Source organism: Peromyscus eremicus, chromosome 7 (genome assembly GCF_949786415.1).
Source record: "Peromyscus eremicus chromosome 7, PerEre_H2_v1, whole genome shotgun sequence".
Taxonomy (NCBI): domain Eukaryota; kingdom Metazoa; phylum Chordata; class Mammalia; order Rodentia; family Cricetidae; genus Peromyscus; species Peromyscus eremicus.
In genome coordinates this window covers 90474537-90490275 of record NC_081422.1, presented here as the reverse complement: position 1 = coordinate 90490275, position 15739 = coordinate 90474537, and the positions used below count along the sequence as shown (strand labels likewise).

Here is a 15739-nt window from a genome sequence, read left to right as displayed (position 1 = left end):
TACCTGGTCTAAGGAAGCATGCCTCTCACTGCAGTACCAACAACACTCTACAGTCTTTGTTACCATTCAGTGGAAACTTGAGACTGTGTCAGACGTAAGCAATCGAGCTCAGACAAGCTCAATTTAAAATACTTCTCAATAAAACTAAAAAGATGCTCAAGAAAACCGGTCAAGTGGCTTGAACAGACGTGTGCTACTGACCAAGTAACAAAGACACATCCGAAGAAACTCAAAACACAGGTGCTGAGAAAGGGGCTTTTCTGCATGGAGCTTGGCTTTCTTGCTAAATTATAAAGGCTTTTTAACATTTTAAAAAAATGCTTAAAGGTAGAAGGTGATAAAATGCCTAAGCCCAAGCTATCGTTTCTCTAAATATCATTTGAATTTTAAGTAGTTTAAAAAATAAAATTAACTTACTCACAAGACCTGCATAATTCGAATTATACATGTCCGACTATCTGCCGGCTCCGGGCAATCAGTCACAAAGCAGAAGACCTTAACGCATTTTGAAAGCAGAGCAAATGCACCATGAATTTCTGAGAGAAAAAGGAGGAGAAACTTGAAAAACTGCTCGGAGCTTTCTGAGCCTGTAGAAACTGTCCAGCCCTTGTGGGAGGGAAAAAAAGTCCTCGTCCTGCCCCCTGAGATAGGCCATGCTTCAACGCCAAAGTGAATGACAGGCTCGTTTCTGATATCAACAAAGAGCAGCTTAGTTGTGCTCTATTTTCCTCCCACTTTCCCACACAGCTAGAAGTCTTAAACTTTTTGGGTTAGTCCTTTTGTATCTAGGGTTAAGTACCTTTCTCCATTTTCTCAAGAGAGCACCCAATTATGTTGTCCTAGATTTTAAATGATTAATTAAAATTACATACCTAATCATCTTACTCCATTTTCCTACACAGGAAATTTAACAAAGATGACCTTTCAAGTTCATGTCCAAGCCTACTCTTCACAATATTTGATAACTATAAGATCAACTGTCAATATTGATATGCTTTTTGCTGCAATAACATTACAAATAAGGCAATGGAAATGAAATTTCCAACTGGCTACATGTAAAAAAAACTTCCTAAAACATATATAAGTCAGTTTCAAACAACAAGCACTTCTACCAACATGTATTTACTCAATATTGATCACAAGCCAAGAACTACTTTGGAGCTGGGGATACAGTAGCACTGAAAACAGGCAAAAGCCAAACAAATAAGTATCCCTGTCTGGGGGCCTTAGTTCTCAGCTCTCAGCCTCTGAGTACCATTATCCACAATGGCTGAGATGCCTTTCCTTCTCTATCACTCACCACCTACACGGGGAAAACTCCCCTTTGAAACAAGGGTTCTTGTTTGTTTGCTTGCTACAAACTTTGTGATAGTGATTACAGTTCACATATAATTTCCCTGGTATATTTTGTTTGGGACAGGCTCCTACTTTGTAGCCCAGGCTGGCCTAGAACATGTGGAAATTCTGTCATAGTCTCATAAGTGTTGGGATGACAGGAATGAGCCACCACAGATATTTTTTAATGTATTTCCTGACAATAGCTCCAGGAATGCAAGAATTTTGTGCTTTGCTTTTAGTATTGTATTAGCATCTTAAACAGTACCTGTCTGATATTCCAATCAATGTTGACTGAAAGAAACCAGACGATTTTTCTTATTCAAACTTTTCTTTTGCTAACACATATCAACACTAACATGCACCAACAATGATATAATATGGGGTATGAATAAGTTGGTTTGTAAACATGTTAAAATTGAAAATACAACTTACAGGACCCCAAATCTTTTCATATTCTAATGCCTTAAAGTATCAATGGTGAGTCTATTGTATTTGAGCAACCTATTAAAATTCAATGAGAAACCCTGTCTTGAAAAAACCAAAATAAATAAATAAATAAAAATAAAATAAAATTCAATGAACTGGGATTGGAAGGATGGCTCAGTGATAGTAACACTTGCTGCACTTCCAAAAGGATCCAAGTTTGGTTCCCAAGTTTAGTTTCCAACATCTATGCTGGGCTGTTCACAACTGCATTAACTCCAGAGGACCTGACACTTTCCTTCTGATCTCTAAGGTAACACACACACACAATTTAAAAATTCAATTAACTAAGTTTATATGGCAAGACAGATTTCAAAAGAAATTCTGAATAAAAGAAGAAAGTTGAAAATTACACAGAATCTAGTCAATTTTGTATATTAAAATCTTTGGGCTGGAGAGACATCAGCAGTTAAGAACTGGCTGTCAGATCAGCTAGAGGGTTTACCTGTGTCACTAGAGACTGGGATATTTGGGAAGTAGATGAGGTCCTATCTATTTTACAGTTTCAAAGCAAAAGAAAATTAGATCAATCTACTCACCATACCTCTCAACTTCAAATCATTCCTCTCATTACTCAAAGCTGGACATTGTTTACAAGTTCAAATATAATTTACCTTGTATATATTTTAACAATAACCCCAATAGCAGCCCAAAGACAGGTCAAGCAAAATACCAAAGATCCCACTGTTCTTGCAGGAGTGTATTTCCTTCCTAATCAGCATTCATTCTTTGGTCAAACTGAGCACCTGTTACCTATCAGTCACTGAACTAGGCAGCAAATTGGCCTGTCATCTCTCTGCTCCACATACAGCACCTTTAACCCACCCACCCATTCCCTGATGTTTCCATTTTGCTGCTTATTTTACTTCCCTGTTGGCATTCTTCAATCTACTGCATTCCCGTGTATCTCTTAGCAGGCAGAATAACCATTACCTTCTATGCTCCTGTACAGGAGGATGACACAGTGTGGGAAAGCACATAGGATTGTCCACTGTCACAATAAAAAGCATTTTTGGAAGGCCAGCAAGATGGCTCAGTAGGTAAAGGCACCTGCCGTCAAGCCTAATGACCTGTGCTGAATCCCAGGATCCAAATGACAGAAGGAGAAAACTGACTCCCACAAGTTGTCCTCCAACCTCCATACACACACACACACACACACACACACACACACACACTCAATTTATTTTTAATAATTTTAAAGCATCCTCTTGAACAATTTCTTCTTAATCTATATATATAAACTCTATTCAGGAGTTACAGAGATGGTTAGGCAGTTAAGATCACTGACTGCTCTTCCAGAGGACCCAGGTTTGATTTCCAGCATCCACATGGCAGCTCACAACCATTTCTAACTTTAGTTCCATGGAATCTGATGTCCTCTTCTGGACTCTGTGGGTACTGCACACATGTGTTACACAGACATATGCAGTCAATATCCACATACATAACAAATTTAAAAAATCTATTTATGCATTTTTTATTTTATTTTATTTTATTTTATTTTTTTGGTTTTTCGAGACAGGGTTTCTCTGTGTAGCTTTGCACCTTTTCCTGGAACTCACTTGGTAGCCCAGGCTGGCCTCGAACTCACAGAGATCCGCCTGGCTCTGCCTCCCGAGTGCTGGGATTAAAGGCGTGCGCCACCATCGCCCGGCTATTTATGCATTATTAATTACAACTATTGGTTAGAAAATACCAGATGGGGCTAAGCATCTCTCTTCCAGGTTTGTATATTGATTTCTTTAAATTTGAATTTGCTATGTTTACTAGCAACTCGACCAAATACTTTTGACAGACATGAATACACAGATAGAAATGATACTGACAGTACAATGACAGCTAGTTGGCCACATAAACAAGTGGCAATTAGTAAGTTTGAACTTGTGCTTTCTTACATATTAAATACAATTTCTAATCTTAACCAGTATTAGACCTAAGCAAAGGATCCCTGAAACCACTTGAATAAATAAATACTGATTTCTTAAAATGTCACATAGTAAACAAGTTTACCTTTGTCGCTCCATGTCCTATTTTTAGCATAGACATTCTCCAAGGTTCTACCCTTGATGTTTGCTGAAGTCTAGATCTACCCTATCCCTCAAAGAACTTAAAAGATATTAAAAGCTTTGGTCCTAGCTGGGCATTAGTGGCACATGCCTTTAATCCCCACACTTGGAAGGCAGAGGTAGGTGATCTCTGTTGAGGCCAACCTGATTTACATAGTGAGTTCTAAGTCATCCAAGGCTACATGATTAGACCCTGCATCATGATGATGATGATGATGATGATGATGATGATGATGATGTTCCCACCAATAATCCTGTTGGGAGGTAGCAGAAACTTTTAAATATAGTGTCTACCAAGACCTGCCTTTAAAATGGGTTTTGGAAATGCCAAACCATGAAGGCTGGGTTCCCAACCATGAGGTAAATGGGCTTTCTCTGCTACATGCTTCCTCCAAGATGTACTGCGCCACTACAGATCCAGAGTAATAGGACCTATCAATTATAAACTAAAACTTCCAAAACGATGAGCCAAAACAAACGTTTCTTCTTCTCTTTAAGTTGATTTGCCTCAGATGTTTGTTAGAGTAACAAAGTGCTAACACAATGCTGTTTTCTAAAGAATGTATACTCCCCTTCTGTAGGGCATTTACCACCTCTGTGTCGATGATGACTACTAACATTCTTAGTGGTTGTCCTGGGCTTTTCCATTCCTCTCTAAACTCTGGTTTAGAACTGCTTGTTGGTCAGCACTACATATCTCAAACTCTCCCCTCAGTTTCCTCAGCATTTCACTTCTCACTGTCCATCTCAAATCAGCACATCCTTTCATGTTTCCCAACCTTGCTAAAAGCATCAATATTCATCAAAGAAAGTGATTCTCTAAACCAGACATGGTAGTATACACTTGTAATCCCAGCACTGCAGAGATGAAGCAAGACAACTTGGAGTTCAAGATCATCCTGGGCTACATCATGTGTTCAAGGCCAGGCTAGGCAACAAAAGGTCCTGTCTCAAAACAAAAGGACAAAAAAGAAGTGATTCTTTCCTTCTAGATGAACATGGGCACTCACAGCTATGATCCTAGCACTCAGGAGGCTAAGGCAGGTAGACTACCAGGAGTCCAAGGCCAGCTCTGGCTATATAGTGAGTTTCAAATCAATCCAGTCTTAAAAAAAATTAAGAACAAAGAAGCAGTTCTCTTCTTATTTCAACTTCATCTCTAAATGTTCATATTGTTTTTGTTTTTCCCCAACACATATCATTCATTCTTCCTAATGTTCAGAGCTATGGTAACAAAAACGGTAACCTCAGTCATATGTGGCTACCTACATGGATTAAAACTTAAATTTAAAATTCATTTTCTCAGAGGCTGATGAGATGGCTCAGTGGTTAGATGGGTGATTTCTCTTACAGAGGACTTGGGTTTGTTTCCCAGCACCCACCTGGCAACACAAAAGTATCTGCAACTTCAGCTCCACAGGATCTAATACCTCTTCTGACTCTGTGGGCCCTTGCACTCACATAGTATACATACATGCCCTTAGGCATACACACATACATATAATTATCAATAATTTTTTTAAACTTCCCTTTCTTGAGTCAGGTGTTTGAAATGTGACTAACAAACAGTACAGTAATGGAGAGTACAGATATATAGAACATTTCCCTCACTGCAGAAAATTCTATTAAACACTTCTGGTATAAACAGTAACAGTAAACTATTTAAAGTTAGTTGTCCAAATTTTCCTTAATCTGATCCCAATCTACCCTTTTATTCTACTAACCTGTATGTACATCTGTGTGTCATGTGCATTCCTGATTCCTGCAGAAGCTAAGAGAGGACATCAGATCCTCTGGAGCAGCTGGTTATAAGCTGCCATGTGGGTGCTGGGAACTGAACTTAGGTCTTCTGGAAGAGCAGCCAGTACTTTTAATCATTGAGTCATTTCTCCAACAAAATATAATCCTATTCTCCATCAAAATCCCTATGCATGCTTTAGTCACCTCTGACTTGGTGGGGTCCAAGAAATTAAACTAAACACTTCATAGGATGAAGGTCTGTGCAGGGAACAGGAGAGAATGGTCCATGGAAAGGAAGCAGCCAAAGATACTATAAATACAGAAAAAATTCACTAAAGCGCCCACAAGTTAGGAAAGGTAAATCTGTGAAAATAAGGTTTACAGCCCTAGAAAAAGAATGCAGTTAATGGAGAAAGGAAAAATACTAGAGTCAGAACACTACAAAAAAATTCAAGTTTACTTACAGAAACTAAACTCAAGCTAGTCTGACTTGAGAGGGATTATTTAGCTTAACTGGATCACATAATCCAAAGAAAGGTTAGAAAATGGACTATCAGGTTCAGGGATACAGTTGTCTCAGAAACTCTAAGGTTGCTATGACTCCATCAGCCTTTTTCCTGATTTTCTCTCACTTCAGCCTCGTTCTCTCTTACTACAAAGACCAGCATTCTCCACATGGAAACGTGGCTAATGATTTTATAGCTGACAGGTCCTACTACTTACTTCCTCATCCTAGGCCACTAAATATCAGGAAGATATTCAAGGGCTGTACTTGGGTCAGATGTTCATCCCTAATCAAGGAAATGTTGTCAGAGGGACTAGGTACTGGGCCAGTCTACTGTGAGCAGAAGAACAGAACCAGGTGACATGCAACAGCTAGGCAGATGAGGAAGATTAATGGAGAATCTTCTACGCATTCTGTAACTGGACACTAAAATCTATAGCTGAGCTATGTGGAACAAGCCATTGAAATATAGAAGACAAGTAATTCGTCACCAGTCTACTCTGAGATAGAGCAAAGATCTGGCTGTTTCTGACCCCAACTATTCTTTTTCTTTAGAATATGAATACCTAGCCTAGGGTGGCCTTGAACCTACCTAGGCCAAACTGACTGGCCTTGAATGCACAATCCTTCCTCGGCCTTCCACAAGAATACACACAGGCACAAATATGGATGCATAAACACACAACAAGGTGGGATATAAGAGAACATTACTGTATGTCCATTTGGTTACAGGCTTTTCAATGTAAATCTAGTCTAGAACATATAATTTTGCTCTCCAATTCAGTTTATAAAACCTTGAAGTCAATTTCTTTCTTTCTTTCTTTCTTTTTTTTTTGTTTGTTTGTTTTTTGTTTTTGTTTTTTGTTTTTTCGAGACAGGGTTTCTCTGTGTAGCTTTGCGCTTTTCCTGGAACTCACTTGGTAGCCCAGGCTGGCCTCGAACTCACAGAGATCCGCCTGGCTCTGCCTCCCGAGTGCTGGGATTAAAGGCGTGTGCCACCACCGCCCGGCTTGAAGTCAATTTCTGCAATTAAGGTTTTAAAATCTTGGTCTGTTACAGCTCTGCTAAACTAAGAAAAGACCTACCAATATTGCTGTCTTATTATATGGATATGTAACTGGCAACCTTGGGCACTTTGGAACTGAATATAATCTATCCCTGAATGAAACAAGAGCCTAACCAGTATTGTTCAAGCTAGTAATTAGTGCAAGGTTTATTAAACTGTTCTCTTAGGAAGGCACAGTAGCATGAACCTGTAGTTCCAGTGATTCAGGATGTCCAGGCAGGAAAACCACAAGAGGCTGGGAGTCAGGGGGCCAGCCTGGGCAACATATTAAATGTTATTTATTTAAAAAATAAAATGGGCTGGGAAGATGCCTCAGTGGGTAAAGGTACGTACTTGCCATCAACCATGATGACCTGGAACACACATGGTAGAAGAAGAGAACTGACAGTTGTCTTTTGACCTCAACATACATACCATGGCATGAGAACATACATGTTCTCTCTCTGTCTCTGTCTCTCTCTCACACACACACACTAAATAAATAAATACATACATACATAAATACATATATAAAAATATGTATTTTTAAAAATTACAGAAACAATAACAAAAAATTATTGACCCCAGCTGGGCGGTGGTGGCGCATGCCTTTAATCCCAGCACTCAGGAGGCAGAGCCAGGCAGATCTCTTGTGAGTTCAAAGCCAGCCTGGTCTATAGAGCGAGTTCTAGGACAGGCTCCAAAGCTACACAGAGAAACCCTGTCTCGGGGGGGGGGGGGGGGGGGGGGGGATTATTGACCCCAGCATTTGGGAGGCAGAGGCAGGCAAATCTCTTTAAGTTCAGGGCTAGACTGGTTTACATAATGCATTCCAGGACAGCCAGAGCTACACAGAGAAATTCTGTCTCAAAAGCCAACAATCTGTATGTTGAAAAAACTTCTTAAATTTCCCTAGGTTTTAGTCCATTTTCATTACTATAATTAAATACATGAAGCAAACTAATTTTATAAAGGGTTTAAAGAGGTTCAAGAACTTGGCATACCATCAGGCCTTGGTGGGGACTTTCACAGAGCTTCATGGTGAGGCAGGAATGTGGAAAGGATGTAAGACAGTCGAGGAAGGAGCTCTGCAGTCCAGAGTCCAGTTAGAAACCTCTCACGAGCTGACAGGAAAGAACATGGGGGCTGGGAAGACAGCTGGGAACAAAGGCTTGCTGCACAGGCATGAGGACTTGAGGTTGGACCCCAGCACTCACAGCGGAGCCAGCCATGGCAGCATACCTCTGCATCCTCAGCGCTGGGGGTGGGAGTGGTGGGATCCCAGGAGTTTTTGGGCCAGTCAGTTAGCCAAAATAGCAAGCTCTAGGTTCAGTGAGAAAGTGTCTAAAAAGTAAACTGGGAAGCAATAGAGAAAGACATCTGATGTGACACTTTGGACTCCACACGTACACCTATAGGTAAGGATACCCACACACACACACGCACACACTCAGTTGAAATAATTAAAAAGAAAGAACTCCAGCACAATTAACATTTGCTATGAAGATGGCCTACATAAAGACAATATTCCCTTTTTTTTTTTTTTTTGTGTTTTTGAGACAGGGTTTCTCTATGTAGCTTTAGAGACTGTCCTGGATCTCACTCTACAGACCAGGCTGACCTCAAACTCACAGAGATCCTCCTGGCTCTGCCTCTCGAGTGCTGGGATTAAAGGCGTGCGCCACCACCGCCTGGCGACAATATTCCTTTTATATATGAATATTTTCAAATAAGAGTATTAAAATAATCATGAACCATATTTAAGGCCTAAGCATATAATATGACCATACCCTTTTCTTAATCGAAAACCATACATTTCTGGTAAACGCACAAACAAAATTATAAACTTCCATTTACAAGCATGTCAAACCATTTAACAATGCAATCTTCAAAGTTCATGTTCAAGAAACACATGGATTACAAAAGACAACAATAAACCCCTCATGTTAAACATAGTATGGTGGTGCATGCATGTAATCCTAGTACAAGGGGTAGAAGCAGAAGAATCAGAAGGTCAATGTCATCTTCAACTACTCAATGAGTTCCAGGCCAGCCTGGCATACACTTGAAATCAAAAACAAAATAAGGGGCTGGAGAGATGGCTCAGTGGTTAAGAGCACTGGCTGTTCTTCTAGAGGACTGGGGTTCAGTTCCCAACACCTACATGGCAGCTTACAACTGCCTGTAACTCTACCTCCAAGGGATCCAACACCCTCACACAGACACGCATGCAGGCAAAATACCAATGCACATAAAATATAAACAAAATAAATAAACAAAACAAATGAAAATCCCATCATCTTTTAAGTAAGTTCACCATTTGTACTGAGCCAGATTCACAGCCATCCTTAGCTGTATACAGGACACACCAGCTCATTTCCTGCACAATACTCTGACCTGAGGTTTTACTTTATCAGCTGGAACCCTATCCAATGCACCCCAGGAACCACCCTACTGACTCATCTAGGTTCTTCAGCAACACTTCCAAACTTTAGACGCCACCAAAACGGTATATATGGCTACTGTAAAGACATTTAGAGAAAATTCTCCCTTGAGAAGCCCACACCCACAACTGCATGTCTTTTTTTTTTCCCCTTCGAGACAGGGTTTCTCTGTGTAGTTTTTTTGGTGACTGTTGGATCTCGCTCTGTAGACCAGGCTGACCTCGAACTCACAGATATCCACTTGCCTCTGCCTCCGAGTGCTGGAATTAAAGGTGTGCACCACCACCGCCCCACCCATGCTATTTCTTAATGAACTCATGCCAAAAACTTTTGTTTTAAAATAATATGTTGTGTGTGTGTGTTGTGTGTGTGTGTGTGTGTGTGTGTGTGTGTGTTACACGTGTGCCATGGCATGTATTTGGAGATCCAGAGGACAACCTTCAGAACTCAATTCTCTCCTTCTACTATGGATTTCAGGGACTAAACTCTGTTATCAGGTCCCTGCAGTAAGTGATTTTACTCACTGAGACATCTCACAGGCCTCTAAAAGATGAACCTTTGAAGAACAAGCAAAATCCATTTGTTGTAACACTACAGCAAAAAGCTTTTGGAGATTTTATTATATAAGACTTTACTATAGTTTAGATATGACTGTGTTCCCAAAACACTCAGGTGTTCCTAGTACAGCATTGTGAAGAAGTAGCATAATATTTAAGGGATAGAAACTTTCAGAGATGATTTACAGGCTCGAATCTCATGAATACATCAATGCTGGTCTCAAAGAATAGTTAGGTCCTAATTTCTGTGTGCGTGAACTGTTATAAAAAGATGACCCTTGACCCTCCTCAACTCCCTTTCTTCCTATCTTGCTGTGTTCATATTTTCACTCTCTCCCTCTTTCTTCTTCGGTCATGATGTTACCATTCTATTATACAAATGATTACAGATGGAAGGCCCTCACCAAAAGGTCAACTTGATTTTGTACTTGTAGCTCCAAAACTGTGACCTAAATACATCTCTTAAACTTTTGTTTTGTTTTTCTGAGACAAGTTTTCTCTGTGTAGCCCTGGCTGTCCTGGAACTTGCTCTGTAGACCAGGCTGGCCTCAAACTTATAGATCTGCCTACTTCCCAAGTGCTGGAGATTAAAGATGTGTGCCACCACCACTTAGCATACATCTCTTAATTTTATTAAGTATTTAGCTATCTTGTTATATCAACATGAAATGAACTAAAACAGACCTGAAAAAATGCATACTATTCCAACTGATTTTTCTTTTCTTTCTTTCGGCTTTTCAAGTCCCTTTATTGGACCGCTCCCAGTCTCCCATTCACCAGGCATCATCAATTCAGGCTCCCGAGAGGCTAGGAGCTCAAAGCCTGCCATGGCAGGAACCTGGCTCCCCCCTTCGTCCAGAACTCCCTTGTACACACTCACCCAGACCTCAAGATTATAAGGGAATCCCAGAGTCTCCCCTTCAGGTCCTATACCAGAGACAAAAGCAAAGCCCTACTGATTTTTCTTTCCTGCTCCTTCCTACTAGTAGTCTTTTTACACTATAGCCCATAGAGAACTGTGTCACCAAAGAGGAAGTACAGGTGATTAGAGAGACAGAAGAAAAGGAGTTCCGGATGCCATAGAGAAGACTTTGCAACATGGGGAGCAGCTGCAAGTAGCTGAACAGGAAGAGCCCCACTTCCTTAAATGTGCAAGTATGTCCCCGATATTCTGTCTCCAGGTCTTCAGTGTGATGAAATGAAAATTTCTCCTAGGGCCTGACCTTTTTGTTTTGTTAGAGACATAGTCTTTGTAAACCAAGCTTGCCTTAAAGTCACAGAGATCCACATAAGTACTAGGGTTGAAGGTGTGAGCCACCACTGCCCCGCCCTGATGTCTGTTTTTTAAGACAGGGTCTCACTGTATAGCCAGTCAAGCCTTAAAGTGATCCTCTTGCCTTATCCTCCCAAGCTCTAGAATTTCAGGCAGGAATCACTATACTGTGTTGGCTTGTTCGTTCTTCCTTTTTCCTCTCCACCCTTCCCTGACCCCCGCCAGTGTCACACATAGTGCAGGGTAGCCTTACACTCATATAGCCAAGGATGACCTCAAACCCCAGATCTTCCTGAATCCACTACTCAAGTACCAGGATTATAGGTATGCCACACCACACCTGCTTCTAAAGGGTGCTTCAAAAGTCTTTCTAAAATCCCCAGGACAGACTGGGGATGTGGCTCACTTGATACATGGAGCTGTGGGTTCAGTTCCCAACACCACATAGATCAGGTGCGATGGAGTACAGTACAACATTCCAATTGGGAAGAGGAGGCAGGAGGAGGAGGAGTCAAGGCCATTCTCCGCTACACAATGAATTGAAGACAAGCCTTGGCTATATGAGACCCTGTTAGCATTCAGACCCGCCCCTTGGGGACCTGACCAATACACAGGCAATACTTTGGTATATTCAGGGTCTTGACAACAAACATCATGTGCTCATTGCTCCATAGTCCCCTCATAAAAGGGCGGGGTCCTTCCTTCTCTCTAGTCCCACAAGGTCGAGTCTGCACCTCCTGTCTTCTCCCTTTCCAGCCTCCCCCTCCTCCCCCTCCTCCCCCTCCTCCTCCTCCTCCTCCTCTTCTTCTTCCTCTTCTCTCCTCAGTTCCCTTCTCTCCCTTCCCCCCAATAAAACTCGAGGCAAGAGCTGTGTGCATGGCGTGTCTCTCTCTCATCCGCCATGGGGCCCCTCAGCTCCAACCCACCAAAGTCTCTGGCCTGACGTTTTAAAAATACAGCAGATCCTATCTCAAAAACTAAAATAAAATTAAAAACTCAAAAGAGCAGCAAGGTGGTGGTGGTACACGCCTTTAATCCCAGCTCTTGGAAGGCAGAGGCAGAAGGATCTCTGTGGGCTCGAGGCCAGCCTAATTTACAGAAAGAGTTCCGGGACAGCCAAGGCTAAACAAAAAAAAAAAAAAACAAAAAACAAAACAACAACAACAACAACAAAAACCCTGTCTGAGGAAACACACAAACTCAAAAGAGCTAGAATAACTAAGACAATTAATTTTGAAAAAGACTAAAATTGAAGGACTTACAACTTCTTGATTTTAAGGCTTAATTAAAAGCAGAGCAGTTTTTCAAGCTTGGCACTATGAACATTTTAGACTGTTAATTCTTGGAGGGGACTCTCTTGTGCATTAGAGATGTTTAGTAGCATCCCTAGCCTCTCTCTCCAACTACCAGGCAACTTTTCTACCTCCAGAGTGAAAATAAAAATGTCTCTAGACATTGCCAAGTATCCCCAAGGGATGAAGTTGCTCTTAACTGAGAACCACTGAGCTACACTGGGTGCAGCACTGGGGGAAGGCAGACAGATCACTAGAGCAGTCTGAATTCAATCCTCAATTATAACCACCTGACAGGACAAAAGTACAAAATAATTCTATGAGAAAGTGTAGTATTCTCAATAAATGATGTTGAAATCATTAGATATTCACATGCAAAAGCAGCAATTTTACCCCTTATCTCATTCCATATACAAAACTAGGTAAAAATTTACCAGACTTAAATTTAAGAGCTATAATTATGCACTCAGAAGGCAGAGGAAGGCAGATCTCTGAGTTCGAGGCCAGCCTGTCTACCGAGCCAGTTCCAGGACAGCCAGGCCTGTTGATACAAAGAGAAACCCTGTTTTGAAACAAAAAAATGAACACACAAAAAAGCTATAATTATAAAACTTCTAAATAAATATTTAGGGAAATTTTTTAGTAAGATAAACCCATTTTTTTTTTTTTTTATGTTTTAAAACTATGTATCCCAGAATGGCCCAGAATTCACTATGGAGCACAGATTGGTCTTAAACTCTAGGTCTTCCTGCTTCTGCCTTAATTACAGGCATGTGATACATGTCTAACTCCAAACTGTATTTTTAGTCGGGAAATTTCACATTAAGATGTAAAAATAACTGCTCTTCAAAACTTCTGTTAAAAATAAAACTTATAAGGTAGGAGAAAATGTTTGCTATACACATATGATAAAGGACTCATCATCCAGGATTAAACAATAAGGCAAAGAATCCAATAAAAAACTCACAAAAGAGGGTTGAGGATATAGCTCAGTGCTTTCCTAGCATGCACAAAGCTCTGCTTTTGATCCCTATAAACTGTTCATGGAGTTACCCATCTGAAACCACATCACTCTAAAAGTGGAAGCCGAAGAATTCAAAATTTAATGGGATAGGGAGAGACTTAAAAATGATTTAAATAACTATCTTATGAAAAAAGATACACTGATGGCAAAAAGAAAAAAAGCACACAAAAACATTCAGTAACATCATTAGTCATTGAGATCCTGACACAGGGCCAGCGAGATGGCTTAGCAAGTAAAGATACTTGTTGCCAAGCCTGAGGACCTGAGTTCAAATTCCTGGAACCCACATGGTAGTACGGGAAAACTCACCCCTGAAAGTTGTCCTGTTTTCTACATACCTGTGGTGTATATACTCTGTATGCAGACCTTCTTAAATAGCTTGGAAATGTGTTTCTGTGTAGTATTTTACCTGTACATGTGTCTGTGCAGCATGTGTGTGCCTAGTGCCTGCAGAGAAGAAGGTATCAGATTCCCTGGAACTAGTTACAGAAGGTCGTGAGCTGCCATGTAGGTGCTGGAATTCAACCCATGTCCTCTGCAAGACTAGCCTGTGCCCTGAACTGCTAAGCCATCTCTCTAGCACTGCTCCCAAAACAAACAAAACCAAACCAAAACAAAAAGTGAATAGCTAAATAATCCTGAAACAGCATACAAACTCACCTTAACAGAATGAAGAAAGCAAACAAAATCAAGCCCTGACCATTCAAAGTACTGGAAAGGAACTAAAAAGCATTGCTAGTTGGGATACCAACTTATGTGATACTTTGGGAAACATGTTTTTAAAACACATACTTACCATATGACCCAGCAATTCCACTTCTAGGTATTTACCTTAGGAAAATGAAAATGTGTGTCAACACATAAACTTTTATTTGAATGCTCACAGCAGTTTTCTTCATAATAACCTACAACTGTTGGAAACAGGACCAATGTTCAACAACTCCTGAGCAGATAAACAGATTGGGCACACAGTCAAATTGCTACTAGCACAAAAAATTCTGGAGCCCAGCATGGCAGCACCTGCCTGTAATGCCAGGCCCGGAAAATTTCTTTTATAACTGATTGGGTATTCAAGGCCATCTTTATCTACAAAGTGAGTTTGAGTCCAGACTAGGCGATAGGAGGCCCTGTCTTGAAAGAAAAGAAAAAGGTAAAGTCAATAGACAGGGAGAAGCTTATAATTCCAGTACTCAGGAGGCAGAGGCAGGCTTATCTCCGTAAATACAAGGGGAGTGGTTAGCAAAATTATTTAAAGGGCTGTAGAAAAGGCTCTGCAGTTAAGAGCACTTATCGCTCTTGCAGAGAAGCAGGTTCAATTCCCACACCCACATAGTGGCTCATAGCCATCTGTAATTCCAGTTTCAGGAGATCAGACACTTTCGGACCTCTGTAGGCACCAGGCAAACACATGGTGCACATATGTACATGCAGGCAAAATACCCACACATAGAGTAAATAAATCTAAAAACAAACAATCAAACAAAAAGACTCCACTATGTATGTCTCTAGAATATGCAGATGAAAACTAGAACAAAGTTATATAATTCTACCCGCCCACAACATATGCTGTGAAGGCAGTTAACACTGAAGAGAAAAATGTGATGACCAGTCTCTTTTCACTTTGGTCTTTTTCTTTATCTTTTGTTTTAAACTGGAAACTACTTGGATCTTCTTTTCTTCTACTTTTTGCTACACGTGTTTGTTTTGTCTTTTGAGATGGAGGTCTAACTCTGAGCCCAGGTTGCTCTTGGACACCTGATCCTTCTGCCTCAGACTCTCAAGTGCAGAAATCATTAGCACCTCCTACTACATCTGGCTTAGATTTTCATTTTTAAAAGTTAATTCTCATTTATTCTATTATCTAGTCATTTAACACGACAAATCTATCACTGTTATTTCAATATACTTTATATTGAAGATAAATAGAAAACACAAACGAGGAAATTATTTGGTATTGTACATCCTTCAG

The 15739-nt window shown here is 40.5% G+C and overlaps 1 protein-coding gene across 10 annotated transcripts in view; it reads right to left on the bottom strand.

The window, feature by feature from the left end:
• Positions 1-15739, bottom strand: part of Tfdp2 (transcription factor Dp-2) — a 122398-nt gene that overhangs the window by 61703 nt on the left and 44956 nt on the right. For 2 of the 10 annotated variants that reach the window (XM_059268393.1, XM_059268396.1), the window contains one exon: positions 14567-14601. The exons of the other annotated variants lie outside the window; for them this stretch is intronic. The gene's annotated coding sequence lies outside the window, so the exon portion shown is untranslated. The remainder of the gene's footprint in view (positions 1-14566; positions 14602-15739) is intronic. 10 annotated transcript variants of the gene reach the window in all.